At 43.7% G+C, this 15,009-nt stretch overlaps 1 protein-coding gene and 1 long non-coding RNA gene across 7 annotated transcripts in view; one reads left to right on the top strand and one right to left on the bottom strand.

Annotated features, from left to right (window-relative positions):
- Positions 1-1,110, top strand: part of LOC116573365 — a 374,338-nt gene extending 373,228 nt beyond the window's left edge. Inside the window, exon 4 of the long non-coding RNA XR_004278737.1 lies at positions 408-1,110. This is a non-coding gene — a long non-coding RNA (uncharacterized LOC116573365). The remainder of the gene's footprint in view (positions 1-407) is intronic.
- The window catches only part of RNLS (renalase, FAD dependent amine oxidase), a 263,258-nt gene that overhangs the window by 141,887 nt on the left and 106,362 nt on the right, over positions 1-15,009 (bottom strand). The gene's annotated exons all lie outside the window — the stretch shown is intronic.

Genomic DNA, 15,009 nt, shown 5'->3' with positions numbered 1-15,009 from the left:
AAACACTGAATCGTGTGTCTGGGGGCCAGAGTCCAGCCTCGGTTTGGGCCCCAACGAACTGTGTGGCCTTGGACTGGTGCTCATTTTTAAACTGCTATCAGCTCAAGCAAAACCTGGGTCAGAGCAGCTTTTGAAACTGGCCATGATCCACTGTTTGCAAAAAAATTTTTTAATATCCATGCTTCAAATGGTAAAGAACTAGTAGAAAGCTTATAAGAATAGCACTGAAAACTGCTATCATCAGCAAGGAAAAGAAGTGAGGATGAGAAAAATATCCATTTTTTTTTTTCATTTCACAAAAGAATCCCGGCTTATCGTTTTCCCCCTTCTCAGCATACAGAGGCAGCCTTAAAACATGAGTTAACCAAAGCAAACGATTCCGAGCTAATATTTTGTTGTCTTTAAAGTTATAGCGGCATCAGATGATTTTATAGCCCACTGGGGCCAGAGGATTCGCTGGGAAGCAGAGTGTACCTACATGAGCAAGTTGTACTGTATAAAGTGGCAAGTGATCTCAGACAATTACAGAAACCTTCCTGTCTCAGTTGGTACCCTGGAGACAGCCGATAATGCTGGCATACACTGCTAAAACTGTCAGCAATAAGACGTGAGGAAAACCCAAACCAGAACTTTTAACAAATTATGAGGGTGTGGAAAAGAGCAGAAACGTCTTGGTAATGACTTACATTAACAATACAGCTGCCTCCTCGAGCTCCCCGAGTCATAAAACACTAACAGCTAGGGGCTGAAAGGAAAACATGTGCACGTTACAAGGAAATGAAGATCAGAGAAACAGACTTTGCATGGGGGTGTGGTGGTTGCCAAGCTAAATGCAGAAGAGCCACGGTTCCGCTGATGCGAAAAGAGTCAACCACGACACAGGGAAGGCGGCCGAGTGGACTTATCTCATGCACAGGCCACGGTGACTAAAGGTGGTTCAGGTGGAAATCACTGGGTTTAAACCACCAGCAGTAGTGATGGGGCCTATAGCTCGGTCTCCTCATCCGTCAACTATGGCCAATGGCTTCTGTAAAGAAAGCATTTTGGGGGCACCTGGGTGGCTCAGTTAGTTAAGGCCTCTGCCTTTGGCTCAGGTCACGATCTCAGGGTCCTGGGATCAAGCCCCACTTTGGGCTCTCTGCTCCATGGGGAGCCTCCTTCCCCCCTCTCTCTGCCTGCCTCTCTGCCTACTTGTAATCTCTGTCAAATAAATAAATAAAATCTTTAAAAAAAAAAAGGCACTTTGAAGAGGGCCTAGTGACTGAACACTCTGGAAATGTTCGCTGTTACTACTCTCATTTCTACTGCCACTGCTAGGAATGAGCCTCGTCAAACAAAACCAGACTCTTTTTTTCCCCCCAAAACATGGATAAAACCAGAAAGTAGTATCGGATACTGGCAAACGACTTCAAGAGTTGGTTAGGCACAAGTCTCTATGTTCCCACATTGTTGGTTTATTCGTTTTATTACTGATTTATACAACAAAATTGGACTGGGGCAAGTCTCCATGGCCTAGGATTCTGACAATGAATAAGATATAGTCTCTGACCCCAAAGAGCTCACAACCTGGCTGGTGGAGAGCAGACAGAGCAGACATTCTGAGGAGTTACATTTCAGGGAAGGGAGGGTACAGTGGGAGGACAGAGAAGAAGGAAGCCGGAGGGAGGAAGCCTTGATCCAGACTGTCTGGGGTAGGGGAGGACAGTGGGGTAGGCAACGGTCAGGCGGCATTCCCTAGAGGTGATGTCTGGACAAAAATGTGAGGTGTCACTGTTTCAGTTAGAATGGAGACGGCCAATCAGATTGAGGGTAACAGCCAGAACACCTTGAATTCCCTACCACCATTGACAAAGAACTCAAAGTGTGCTTTTGAAGTCAATGCCTACCTTTGTTCTTTCTTCCATTGGTAGTTGTTTATAGAATCTTTATGTGCCATGTTTTTATATTATCTCCTCTTGCAAAGGAAATGCTACTTTTACTTATTATTTATTATTTTTTGAGAGAGAGAGAAAGTGAGCTTGCAAGTGGGGCAGGTGGGGGAGGAGGGGACAGGGAGAGGGAGAGAGAGAGAATCTTAAGCGGGCTCAGCACAGAGCCTGACCTGGCTCTCGATCTCACGATCTCACCACCTTGAGCCGAAATCAAGAATTGGACGCTTAGGGTGCCTGGGTGGCTCAGTGGGTTAAAGCCTCTGCCTTCGGCTCGGGTCATGATCCCAGCGTCCTGGGGTCGAGCCCTGAATCGGGCTCTCTGCTCAGTAGGGAGCCTGCTTCCCCTCTCTCTGCCTGCTTCTCCGCCTACTTTTAAACTCTGTCTGTCAAATTAAAAAAAAAAAAAAAAAGTCTTTAAAAGAGTTGGGCGCTTAACTGACTGAGCACCCCATAGAGGAAATAGTACTTTTCACGCTAACAGCATACATTTATAAAGGGTAACTTGCCACCATCACACTATGTAAGGTCCGTCTGGATGCACGAAGTCCTGTGGGGCCTTGGGCCGACCAAGACTGACCCCTAGTAAGGTTGTGCAGACTCAGGGTCCTAGGGCAGAGCCACTCCGGGCCCCGGTATGTGCAACTGGGTTTCTGTTACACCACAGCTGGGCAGGAGGTAGACGCGATGGCTGTGGCATCCTTTGTCAGAGGGAGAGGAAAGAGGTGGGGAAAAGGAACTCACTGTGAGCAGATAGAAGGCCAATGAGGCTACAGGTGAGGTCCTGTGAGAAATCCAAGACTGCCCTGCTCAGTACCCAGTTGGGGGAGCGACATAAGCCAGAGAAAGGTGCCAGTTCCCTTCCGAATTCAGGGAGAGAGCGACCTCAGAAGAAGTCCTGGACACCAAGACACAGAAATCAAGATTTTTTTCTAATCCTGAAATTGACCACTGTTGATTTTGACATGCAGTAGGACAGAGACACGTTTTAGAAAGTCCTGGAGAAACTGTCGGTGAAAGCGTTCACATAGGGAATGCGCTTCCTGTTGTTCAATGCAGCTGTCTTCTTGTGGAACTCCCCTTTGAAAAATGAACAACAGACTTGAGGATCTTCAAAGAACAGAGTTCTGCTCCACCCTAGCTCTGCACATCTGAAAAACGGGAAAGAACATTTTCCGTCCTTTTTATTGAGTCGTGACCCTCAAAATGCATTTCCTTAATTCAAAGAGTCCCTCAAACATTTGGTAGTTTAAACAATTGGTTTAAAATATGTGAATAACTAGGCTTCATTTGTTGGGAATCAAGACCACTTGGAGAAAAAATAGAGAAAGATGCAAAGAATGTCTGAGAATTGTGGGTATTTCATTCCTTTTAAAAACCACACTTCACTTGCTCAATGAAAAAGAAAAAAAAAAGCTTTTATTTTTAAAGCTTCTTTCAAGCTGAAATTGTCTATGTCCAAGCTGTAGCCTAGAGCAAAATTTTACAGCTGAGTAACAAACCTCTTAAAACAGGGATTTATAATGGAAATGCTATCCGAGAGTTAATTACAGTGGGCTCCAGAAGGGTGTAATTTTTTTCATCAGTTCGGAGAGAACGCCAACCTGGTGTGACCATATTTACCCCAAACCTCAGACTCCATTAATTCATTCCACTGGGCTATACAGCAAAAGCCAGTGTCCAGGTCCCTCCTTCCCACCCACCCCCCCGCCACTTTATAGCCCTAGTTTGTCTAAAAGGTTTCAGAAAAAGAAAAGTTCTTTTAAGAGAGGCCAGTATCAATAACAGAGGTTTTAAATTAGGACAGCCGAAGACCAAGAACGAAGTCCTGCCTGTTCTTAAGGGAAGAAACACAAACACACTCTTACTAAAAACAAAGTTTAAAAACCTGAAACCTTAATTATCTTTAGACTTCTCTTTGGACTTTGACAGGGTAAGGTTTTCATTCCTAGGAGGTCTGTTTTCTGAAAGTGCACCTGCTGCCTCATTGATGACTACAGGAGTTAGCCTGTGACCAAGGGGACTGGGTGACACCAGGACCAAAGAGCAGAATTACTGGGGGGAATTTAAAAAATAGACCTGCCTTAGTTCTAATGCTAGAAGTTTAGATCCAACAGCCTGGGGGTGGCCAAGAGATTGAAAAGTTCCCTTGTGGATTTTAACAGGGGGTCAAGACTCAGAATCAGAGCTCTGTCCCTTCTACAAAAAGTGGGGACCATGGACCAGAAGTGCCCGAATCATCTGGAAAGGCAGAATCTCAGGCCATGCCCTATTAGAACCTGTATTTTAGCAGGACAATTGGGGGATTTCCCCAGGGCATTAAAGTTTGGGAATCAGGGCCCTACACTACAGCTATTGCAAACAACCTGCTGATAGTCTCAGACTCAGTCTTAGAGGAGTTCCAGAATACCCACCGAAAATATGATCTGCCCGACGTTCCATGCAATAAATACAGATAGGGAGTATTCCTTCACCCGATCAGAGTTGGAGGAGAACAAAAGGATGGTACTGATGAGATGGGTGTCCCTAAAGCTTTCTGGGCTCTGGATCCAGGACACATGCAGAGTTGGAAAGTGGGACGACGGGAGGGAGAGGGAGACAGCGGTTGAAATGAGTGATGATTCATCCATGTTCATAATGGAGCAGCCATTAAATATTTTGAAAATCATCTCTGTTTTTCTGTTTTGGCACACCCCAGTGTGTTTCTTGTCATCACCTGAAGCATGCCAGGCTGTTTCCATCAAAGGTCCTAGCCCTAGGCTCTACTTCCCCCTGGACGCTCTTCTCCACATCTTTCCACGGCCAGCGACTTCTTGGCATAAATAACCCAGCTTGTCACTTGGGCAGCAAAACCCTCCTTGGCTACAAGCTAGCGTAGCCACCCAGAATTTTATAACATCATCTTCCTTTTAATTCTCTCCATAGCACTTATTCCATCTTGTTTCTTGGTTTCCTTATTTGTTGGTTTATTCTCTCTCTCCCCTCTTTAAAATGCATTCTTCATGAGAATGGGGAACTTGTCTTAATTCAGTGCTCTGTCTGCATTCAGTCACTCATTCAACCAGTGCTGCTTGTTCACGGGCCATCTGTTATGTGCAGGGACAGTTCTAGATGCCAGGGATGGAGTACTTTTAAGAGTGCCCGCCCTAGAAGAACTGTTCAATAAATCTTGATTGTTAAACTAATCCATGCTCTTCAACAAACATTTTTAAAAGACCATTATAGGCTATTCAAAGTGCTCTGAGCTAGAGGATTACAAATGTAGATTCTAACTATAAGGAGTTCATATTCTAGTATGAACAATAAGGCAGTAAGATAACCTGAGAAGCATTAAAGTAGCCTTCAGAACAAAAAGCTTTGGGAAGGACAGAGGTGAGTCAAGAATGCTACTTAGGAAAAAGTCGAGAGGAAGCAGTGTCTGGAGATCATTTTGAGAGATGACATTTCTAGAATACCCTTAAAGGGAAATCAGGTAGGACCAGGCAGAGAAATGATAGAACATTCCAGTTAGAGGACAAGGCTAAGCAAGAGATGTGAATGAAATGAGTGAAATGGTCAAGAGGCTCATGGGGCCAGAGGGAAAGTGGCATTCAGGTAGAAAGTGAAAGAAGTGATGCCGGAAAGTCAGGTGGAGGTACAACCCTGATAGGTGTACCACCAGCAGCATTTTAATCCGGTCTACCTTTCTGGCCAATAATTTCTCTGTATGCATTAGGGATTTTTAAATTGTTAATTCTCTTGGACTCAATATTCCCATTTTTAAGTGATTTATGTTTAAAATGTTTGTGGGTAAAGGGTTTATAAAGCTTTTCCCTATTTCCGCATGAGAATTTGACCTTCATTTACCTGGTAACCTGAGGAAAGGGCGCATCAAGTATGTTGACAACTAGTCAACATGACTTATAGTAAACCTGACCGTGGGCTGTGCTGAGTGGCATCTAGGCTATGGGAACTATAAATAACGGATAGGAACCATAGCTCTGAGCTTCTCTGAGCATGTGCTCTTATAACTGAACATGTCCTTTATAAGGACCCTGAAACTTGTCCCAGTGAAACTGTTGTCAGAGTTATGGTTCCCTGGGGAGGCATAAGGCTTCTAAACCAGGACAGTTCCTGTGCTTAACTCGATGTGCATTTCATCTCTTTGCACATGAACTTCTGTGGACCACTGCAAGGAGTATCCATTTTTGCCCTTCCAGCAAGCTCTGTTCCCGTTCTACACAACTTTGAGTAGAATGTGTCATGTGTGTTCTTTGTGATGCTGAATGTTGAGAACCAAGAAGAATTCTTGATGCTAAATGTAAAAACCAGAGTTCTGGTTTTTTTTTTTTTTAAGATTTTATTTATTTATTTGACAGAGAGATCACAAGCAGGCAGGCAGGCAGGCAGAGAGAGAGAGAGAGGAGGAAGCAGGCTCCCTGCTAAGCAGAGAGCCCGATGCGGGGCTCGATCCCAGGACCCTGGGATCATGACCTGAGCTGAAGGCAGAGGCTTTAACCCACTGAGCCACCCAGGCGCCCCAAACCAGAGCTTTATAAGATCAAAATTAGGGACAAGCTAAATGCCTAACAATAGAGGAATATACTCTACTCATAGAGTATAGTTCATTCAAATAAGAAAGAATAAACTATTGGCATTACTTCAAAATAAAAAGCTGCACAGCAAAGAAAATGATCAATGAAATGAAAAGGCAACCTACTGAATGGAAGAAGATATTTGCAAATCACCTATCGGATAAAGGGTTATTATCCAAAATATATAAAGAACTTATATAACTCAACACTCTCAAAAATAATCCAGTTAAAAATGGATAAAATACATAAACAGCCACTTCTCCAAAAATCCAGATGGCCAAAAGACACAAGAAAGGATGCTCAACATCACTGATCATCAGGGAAATGCAAATCAAAACTACAATGAGATAGCACCTCACCCCTGTCAGAACGGCTGAAATAAAAAACCCAAGACATGAGTGTTGGCGAGAATGTAGAGAAAAGGGAACCATTGTGCACTGTTGGTGGGAATGTAAACTGGGCACCCACTGTGGAAAACAGTATGGAGGCTCCTCAAAAAGTTAAAAATAGGGATGCCTAGGCGGCTGAGTCAGTTAAGCGTCTGCCTTTGACTCAGGTCATGATCTTGAGGTCCTGGGATGGAGCGCCGAATAGGGCTCACTGCTCAGCAGGGAGTCTGCTTCTCCCTCTCCCTCGGCCCCTGCCCCTGTTTATGCACACACATACTCTCTCTCTCTCAAATAAGTAAAATTTTTTTTAAGAAGTTAAAAAAAAAAAAAAAAACTACCTCATGATCCAGTAATTGCACTACTGGGTATTTACCTAAAAAATACAAAATCACTAATTCAAAAGGGTATATGCACTCTTAAGTTTATAGCAACATTGTTTACAATAGCCAAATTATGGAAATGATCCCCGTGTCCATCACTAGATGAAGACATAAAGAAGATGTGGTATATGGAATGGAATATTACTCAGTCATAAAAAAGAGCTAAATCTTGCCATTTGCAACAACATGGATGGATCCAGAGGGTATAATGCTAGGTGAAGTAAGTCGGTCAGAGAAAGACAAAGACCACATAATTTCATTTCTTTGTGGAATTTAAGAAACAAAACAAATGAGCAAAGTAAAAAGAGAGAGAGAGAGAGAAAGGTAAACCAAGAAATAGGCTCTTAACTACAGAGAACACACTGATGGTCACCAGAGGGGAGGTGGGTCGGGGATGGGGGAAATAGGAGATGGGGATTAAGGAGTGCACTTGTGATGGGCCCCGGCTGACATATGGAAGCACTGAATCCTTATATCGTACCCTCGGAACTAACACTACACTGTACGTTAACTATACTAGACTTTAAAATAAAATTTGAAAAACAAATAGATCTACTTCATTCATAAAACGGAACATGAAGCAGCTCTAAAAGTTCATGTTTCTGAAGAATAATATCAATGGGAAATAAATGTTCATAATATATATTAACTTAAAAAGTAAATATGAGAAGGAATATATGGTGTGAACACGTAACACATGTTTGTATGAAACAGGAAGGAGCTCCAACCAGAGTACAGGAAGAGAATATGGCCACATATAAAGACGTCTTCCATTTTGCCATCTTTTCCCTCCTCTCTTTTCCAAGGTGCAACTAATTTACCCAACTCAGATATTGGTGATTCATGCCATTTGGGCCATCACAGAGCTCAGTACCCTGGCCACAGTGTCCAACTTATGACCAAGGTCAACCGATCAGGGTTTCTTATCCCCCTCTCCATAGTCACTGCCTGGGCATGTGGGCTCAGGTGGTACTCGAAGGTACAAATACTGGGACAATAAACTGGAACTCTTGATTTGTTTTTGGATGAAGAGATGAGAAAACAGTTGTGGCTAGCGCCCAGGTTCCCGCCATGAGGTGGGGAGCAACAGTCACCTTCCATCCCGCGGGCTGCCCCGGGAGGGACGGTCAACTTGTATAAGAGTTAGACAATCACAATATCACAGAAATCCAGAACAAGGAGAGGATGTGACACGTGTTTGTTAAATTTAGTTCAACAACAATACTTTTCTTTTTCTTCTCTTCTTTGAAAAAGCCTGCTAGCACCAAGGTCTCTCAGGTCTGCTGGTATGATCTGGTCTTAGGACCCAGAAAAGAAATGCTGCTCTAAGGAAATAATGGATCAGGCCATGGACCATCACTTTCTTCTTTGTGCTTTGTTTCATTTACTAGATTTTTTTACAGCTAAAAATTACTCTTAATATATATGTTGAACATAGCTTTTACACAATATGCATAGACATGTATGTATGGCTTACAAGATGGTAACATGCAAATGATTTCATGATTTTTCCTCTTTAGGCTTAATAATGTGCCATAAGCATCCTTCCGTGCCAGCACACAGGGCTCTATGACTCTGTCATAATCACTCTTTACTACCCTCCTGTGAACTGACGGGTACAGTCATACCAATCTTGGCCACGTGACCTCATTTCACCGCTAGGTGTCTCAGTGTTTGTCTAAGTGGGGTTAACTTACAGAGGATTTGCTATAAATGAAAGTGAAATACTGTAAGTAAAACCCTTAGCACAGGGCTGAAACAGAATGGGCTCAGTAATTGGGAGTTCTATCACTATTTCTCCTATGGAATTCTTACTCCATTAATATTGTCATCAGTGGATAGCTGAGTTATTTCCGATTTCTGATTCAACAAACAAGACCGCAACACACAGTTTACCCTTGTGTGATTTTTAAAGACTAAACTCTAAAAAGCGAGACTGCTGGGCACAGTATATACCACACGCATACAAAGAGAAACGTGACAGCATACACACACGTATACACAGCATATACACAGCATATACACAGCATGACCCCAGGACTTCGGTACACAAAGACACTCTTATGAAGAAGAATATTTCAGGGGCTCAGAGGTTATCTCTTGGGAGCTGGCCAAGGGCTAGTCCTAAAGACACATTTCTTTGGCAAGTGTGGGGTCTGAATGACACAGGCCTGCTGAGTTAACCCTTTTCTGCCCCCGGGGAGATGCATGAGCCAAGACAGAGAGGTGGAAATGCACAACCCACACTTAGGGACAAGAGTGCAAACCAGTAGCATTAAAGGGAAGGAGAGGAGCGAGAGGTCAAGTGGAAAAGTAGCTTGGCCCAAACCATGAAGAGGAACCATGGAGAGGTTCAATGCACAGAAGCACGGGGATGAGGATAACGCACGTGGGAGTGGTTTTAAAGATAAGCTGGAGGGAAGATTCTGGAGCCTGGGGACCCTGCTAACACCCCGTGGGACAAGATGGCCTGAAGCAGTGGGAATGGAGAGGGCCTGTGCAGGAGACTGTGAAAAGCAGCCAACTTTCAAAGTCACTGAAAATGGGGACAAAGCTGAGGGGCTAGAATCCTAGAGTCCTCTAGGATCGTAAGCCCATGTGGTTAAAAGTAACAGCCTCCCGATACCAACAGACCTGCCAGGAGAGCCTCCGGATCCATTCACCAACTGTTTATCAAGGGCCTACCAAGTGCCGAATGAACCATCATCCAAGTTTGGTTCATGAGCCGCCCTCCATCCCCTGAGGAGCTTGTCGACAAAGCCTATTACACCCCCCAAGAGCTACCAAATTCAAGTCTCTAGTGCAGGGCTTGGAAATCTGCATTTTTTACAAGCTCCCCAGATATTCTCACCACTAAAGTTTGAGATTCTCTGTTCTCTCTGGTGCCCAGAAAGTCATTTACACTGGGAATACACTGGGAATTTAAATATATCTCAAGTTGTGAAAAGAGGGAGGAAAAAACTATAGAAACCAATAGATACAGGGGTTTTGTTTTGTTTTGTTTTGTTTTGTTTTTTTCTTCGTCCTTTTTTCCAATTCAGGATGGGAGTCTCCATGGTAGGCATGGAGTGAGGCTAAAACTACGACATTTTTCTGGGTGGCTATATGTGTGTGTGTGTGTGTGTGTGTGGCCTTTCTGTTAGGAAAGGATGGCTAAAATCTGCAGACGACGAGGATGTCCAAGTGCATGGCCCTGTGTGCGATCTGATGAGGCCGAAGCTCTTTTAACCAAGAATGACAAGGTCTTTGCCCAGCACAACCCACGACTGCTACAAAAAATACATGACATATATTTTGGAAATGAGCACATTAAAAGATGCCTTTATATATGGAGAAAGCAGAGAGTTTTATTTAAGTTTGGGCAGCCCTTTAGAACGTTCATGAACGTTTTTAAAAGCAAAGTTCCAGAGGAAGCAAACGTTGCTAGTGACAGCCCAGAGCTCAGGACATAAGCCGAATGAAATAAAAAATCCAAGGATTTTTTGTTTTTGGTTTTCTCTCCTAACCTCTTCACCTGGCTTTCGCCTCCCCCTCCCGCATCCTTCTCCTTCCCTATAGGAGTCCTTTCCCCTCCTGGCCGACAGTGGAGAAGCAGCATGTTCCAGAATACGCAGCTCTCTTAATCTAATACAGTGTTGATGATTTCTTTCATTAAGTTTCAGCATCCTTCTGAAAATCTGGCAAATACTATGATACATGCTATCTCCGTTAAATGTATTAAAAGAACATTCAATCAGGAAATTAGTTAACTATTCTCTAAATAAATTATATTTGAGATGCTACATATAAAATATGATAATTCAGAGAGTAAATCAAATTATACATAATATTTTAATGTTCTGTTGAAGAGAGTGAACAGGGCATAAGCTTTAGGGCCAGACAGAGATCAGTTTGATTTATGGCTCTAGATTCGGGGAAGTTATTTAGGTTTTCCGAATCCATTATTAGATTCTCATCCATTACCATTGTTTCCGAGCCGGGCATTATCGGCATTTGAGGCAGGATAATCTTTTGTCCCATGAGGTGGTCCTCAGCATTTCTCACCGTGGTCCTCCTCCTTTTTCTAGCTACTAGAACCCAGGAGCATTCTCAGCTCTCACCTTGAGATACCCAAATACCGTTACAAACCTGCAAACGCCCCCCCCGGGAAGGTGGTGATGCTCCCAGCTAAAAGCAGGTGCATTAAATGAATAATAATAATGCCTCTCCAAGTTGGAAAATTTTTCCTGGCACTTTGGGGTAAACAAAGAGGTAGCTTAATCCCAGCCCGGTCCACAGGGGCCGCTGTGCAGAGCAAGCTGCTTCATCTAAACATCCCACCGGTAACACTGCAGTAGGAGTAAGACCTGAGGGTTGTCCTAAGAATGCAATGAAGCATCACGCGCTAAGCACCGGGCAGCCAGGCTGGTGCAGTCAAGTCAGTCGCGGTGGGTGCTGTCCAGATGGGAAAGCCAGATGCCGGAGACGAAGGACAGCGGAGGTGGCCAGGAAATCAGTTACCTTGTTTAAGACGTTTTGCAAAAACAGGGAAGTGGAAAGTAAAAAGTTACTAGACAGTGTCGAGTTGTCAGTTTCTCTCCCACGCCCCTCCCCTCCCCGAAAACGCTGTGTGTACTTGAGGCGCTCTCTTGAAGGCCTCGGGCCGGGATGGTGGGGAAAATAAGGCTGAGTTTCAGGAGGATGTAAAGAAAGGGCCGCGAGGTGGCGTGAGAGGATGAGGATGCCAGCTGGGCACACAGGGACGAGAGCTCACCAGCATTCTATGCGGCTTTTCCAAACTCCAGCCTGCGCTTACGTGTTCGCGGACCATGTCCAATGTCCCCGAGATTTTCACCTGCTCTGCACTCTATTAACACCCGGCAACAAGAGAGACGGCCAGCACTCATCAGAGCTGCTTAAACGAGATGAAGCTCAAGAAAAAGGAAACTGGAACGGATAATGTGCTAGCTAAAGGAGAGGCTGGATCTACCGGGAAGGGAAGTTATCTCTTCCCTACAACCTTCTGCTCCCGTTAGACCTTGGCCTCAGAACGCTGATATCCAACAGGGTTCAAGGACCACTTTTATGTTTGTTTTTTTAAAGCACATTTTCGATGACTTTTTTTTTTTTTTTAACCCTCAGTTGCCCTATCTTTTTCCCTCTACCTTCTTTGAGTGGCACGAAAAAAACCTTTTGTATCTGATTCATTCCAGCATCCGTTCAGTTCCTAATCTCACTTTCCTTTGCCAAGAAGTATTTTCCAACACAATTATTGCCAAGTCATCCCTCACATAATCTGCCGAGGCCCTTCCCACGTTCTCTGGGATGATTCAGAAATCATAGGAGAAATGTAGTCCCTGGCTTCTAGGAGCTGGGACTTTGTCTCTTTTTGATCAACTGGTCAGTTTGTTTTTTTTTTTTTAACTAAATGAAAAGTAACCCATGATACCAGAAAAATGGTAACATGATTACAGGGGTTTCAAGAATTTTTAAATAAGGGAAAAATTAAGTTTGAAGAACTATGGGGCTGCCCTAATGCTGTGTAAGAAGAGAGTGCAAAGTTTAAGACAGCCTCGGAATAGGAGTGCCTGGTGCCTCCCTCGGTCGAGATGCTGACTCTTGATTTCCACTCAGGTCATGATCTCAGGATCATGGGACCAAGCCCCACCTCAGACTCCTCCCTCAGCACGAGGGCTGCTTGAGGTTCACTCTCCCTCACTCTCTCTCTCAAATAAGTAAATAAATAAATCTTTAAAAAAAAAAAAAAAGGACAGCTATGGGCTACTAACTCTTCATAAAGGTCTTCCTAGGACAGTCCCTGTTGCAGGTAATGTACAAATGCAGGGTTTTATGAGATCAGAGGCTTATCCTACCCCTCTCCTGGAGGTTAACAATGCAGTCTCGGAGGAGCCCTGAAGACATGAATTTACCCGACTTACTCGATCAGTTCCTCCCAATCCTCTTGAAGGATGGTATGCCCTTTTGTCCTAACCTTATTCCCTATTCATATCCCACAGAACTGGTGTTCTGTAGGTCATTAAGATAAAGAACAAGAATTTTGTTTGTTTGTGCTTTGGTTATTGTGACTGCTTTTCTTTTTTTTTTTTTTTTTACTTTCAATCAATTAGTAAGTAAGATTTCCGCTAGATAGAAAAGCATATGTTTGAATGTCATGCCTATATGCCATTACTATGAAAGGTTCTAAGCACATACTCTGAGTACCTGATTTATCTTGTCATTGATGGGTAGCAGGCAGTTTGCAGGAAGGCCCCGGTCCACAGACGTGCCGAGGAATGACTCCATCATTCACTGGGCACTACCCTTAACCTTAGTGGAATGCATCGTGCTAGGAAGAGGACAATGGTGAATCTAAAACGAGCTTCCACGCCCACCAACATGAATCTGTGACATATGGAAACACACTATTCCTTTCTCTTGAGGAATGCTGGTCAAAGCCACTTCCTAAATCAACAATCCAATAACATTTCAAAGCCAAAGTCTGGACAAAAATAGAAGCCATCTCCCTAAATTGCTAAGAACATTTCTGCAACACAAATCTCTTCTCCACAGATGTTAAGTATTTAGCAATAATAAAAAGATGGCCAAATTCTTTCCATCATTTTTTTTTTAAAACCTGCACAAATGGAGTTTAGAGGCAGAGAAGAGGGGCCAGATCTCCATTCCTTGTTTACCAGCAGACCAGCGTTCATCAAACATGCAAAGCGCAAAGCCCGGTAAAACAGCAAAGGCGAGAAGCAATGCTAGCTGAATTCCAATTGAATTCAATCGTTTTTGAACAGGGATATGTCTAAGTGCTTTCTGCTGTATTCCTTCGCCACAAAAGGTAAGAATGCCACACTAGTGTGACTTTTTTATCCAAGCAATTAATTTGCTATAATATAAATGGAACTCAAGTTCTTGGAGTAGCCCCAGTGAGAATAATTCCAGCAAATTACATTTTTGCATCAATGTCATTAAATGATGGCTAACTATCTATTATTACAGCATGAAGAGGAGAATGACACGGTGTGACCTAAACTAACAACAAATCTGGACCTGTTCCACATCTAGATTTGCCCCTTAAACGGTAGCATTCAGGACTTGTTCACAGAAAAAACCGACTCACAGAGCAACCAAATATGTGCTTATCACCTTGCAGAATTCCTAACCTGGAGGCCAGAAATGACGGGGCCGTAGAGAGCAGTGGGGATGATGGTGATGGTTACGAAGGAGAGGAAGATGCTAAACAGGACGGTGATGGTGATGGGGTGACAGTGATGATGGGGACTCAGAGACAGCCATCAGTGGCATCTGACTCAGTCACCATCCATGCCTGGCACTGGACTAAAGGCTCTCTATACACCCCCCACCCCACTTAATTCCCACGACCTGCTGGTGAGGTGGGCACTGCCCCTGTCTCTGCCTCACAGCTGGGGGATTTTAGGGTCACGGGGACACCTAATGCAGATCTGTTGAATACCTAATGCAGATCTGTTGAATACATGCATGGAATCAGAGGAGGTCACGTGGTACACCACCCGCCTCAGACTGATGTTTCCCTTGGTTAGATTTTTACCTAGTTGCTTTGTAAAAACCTACAAATATTAAAACTCGAGAACTTGAAAATTATGCTGCCGTCTCTTACTCTTTCCCATTAGGGGAAGAGGAACCCAGATATCTTTTTTTTCTACCCTTTCAAAGGACCTATTTTCCATTCATTATCTTTTCATATCAGCCATTCTTCTCTGTATTTTCTTTT

Source organism: Mustela erminea, chromosome 14, assembly GCF_009829155.1.
Source record: "Mustela erminea isolate mMusErm1 chromosome 14, mMusErm1.Pri, whole genome shotgun sequence".
Lineage (NCBI taxonomy): Eukaryota > Metazoa > Chordata > Mammalia > Carnivora > Mustelidae > Mustela > Mustela erminea.
Note: the sequence above shows the minus strand (reverse complement) of the source record. Positions and strands in the feature narration are given on the sequence as shown.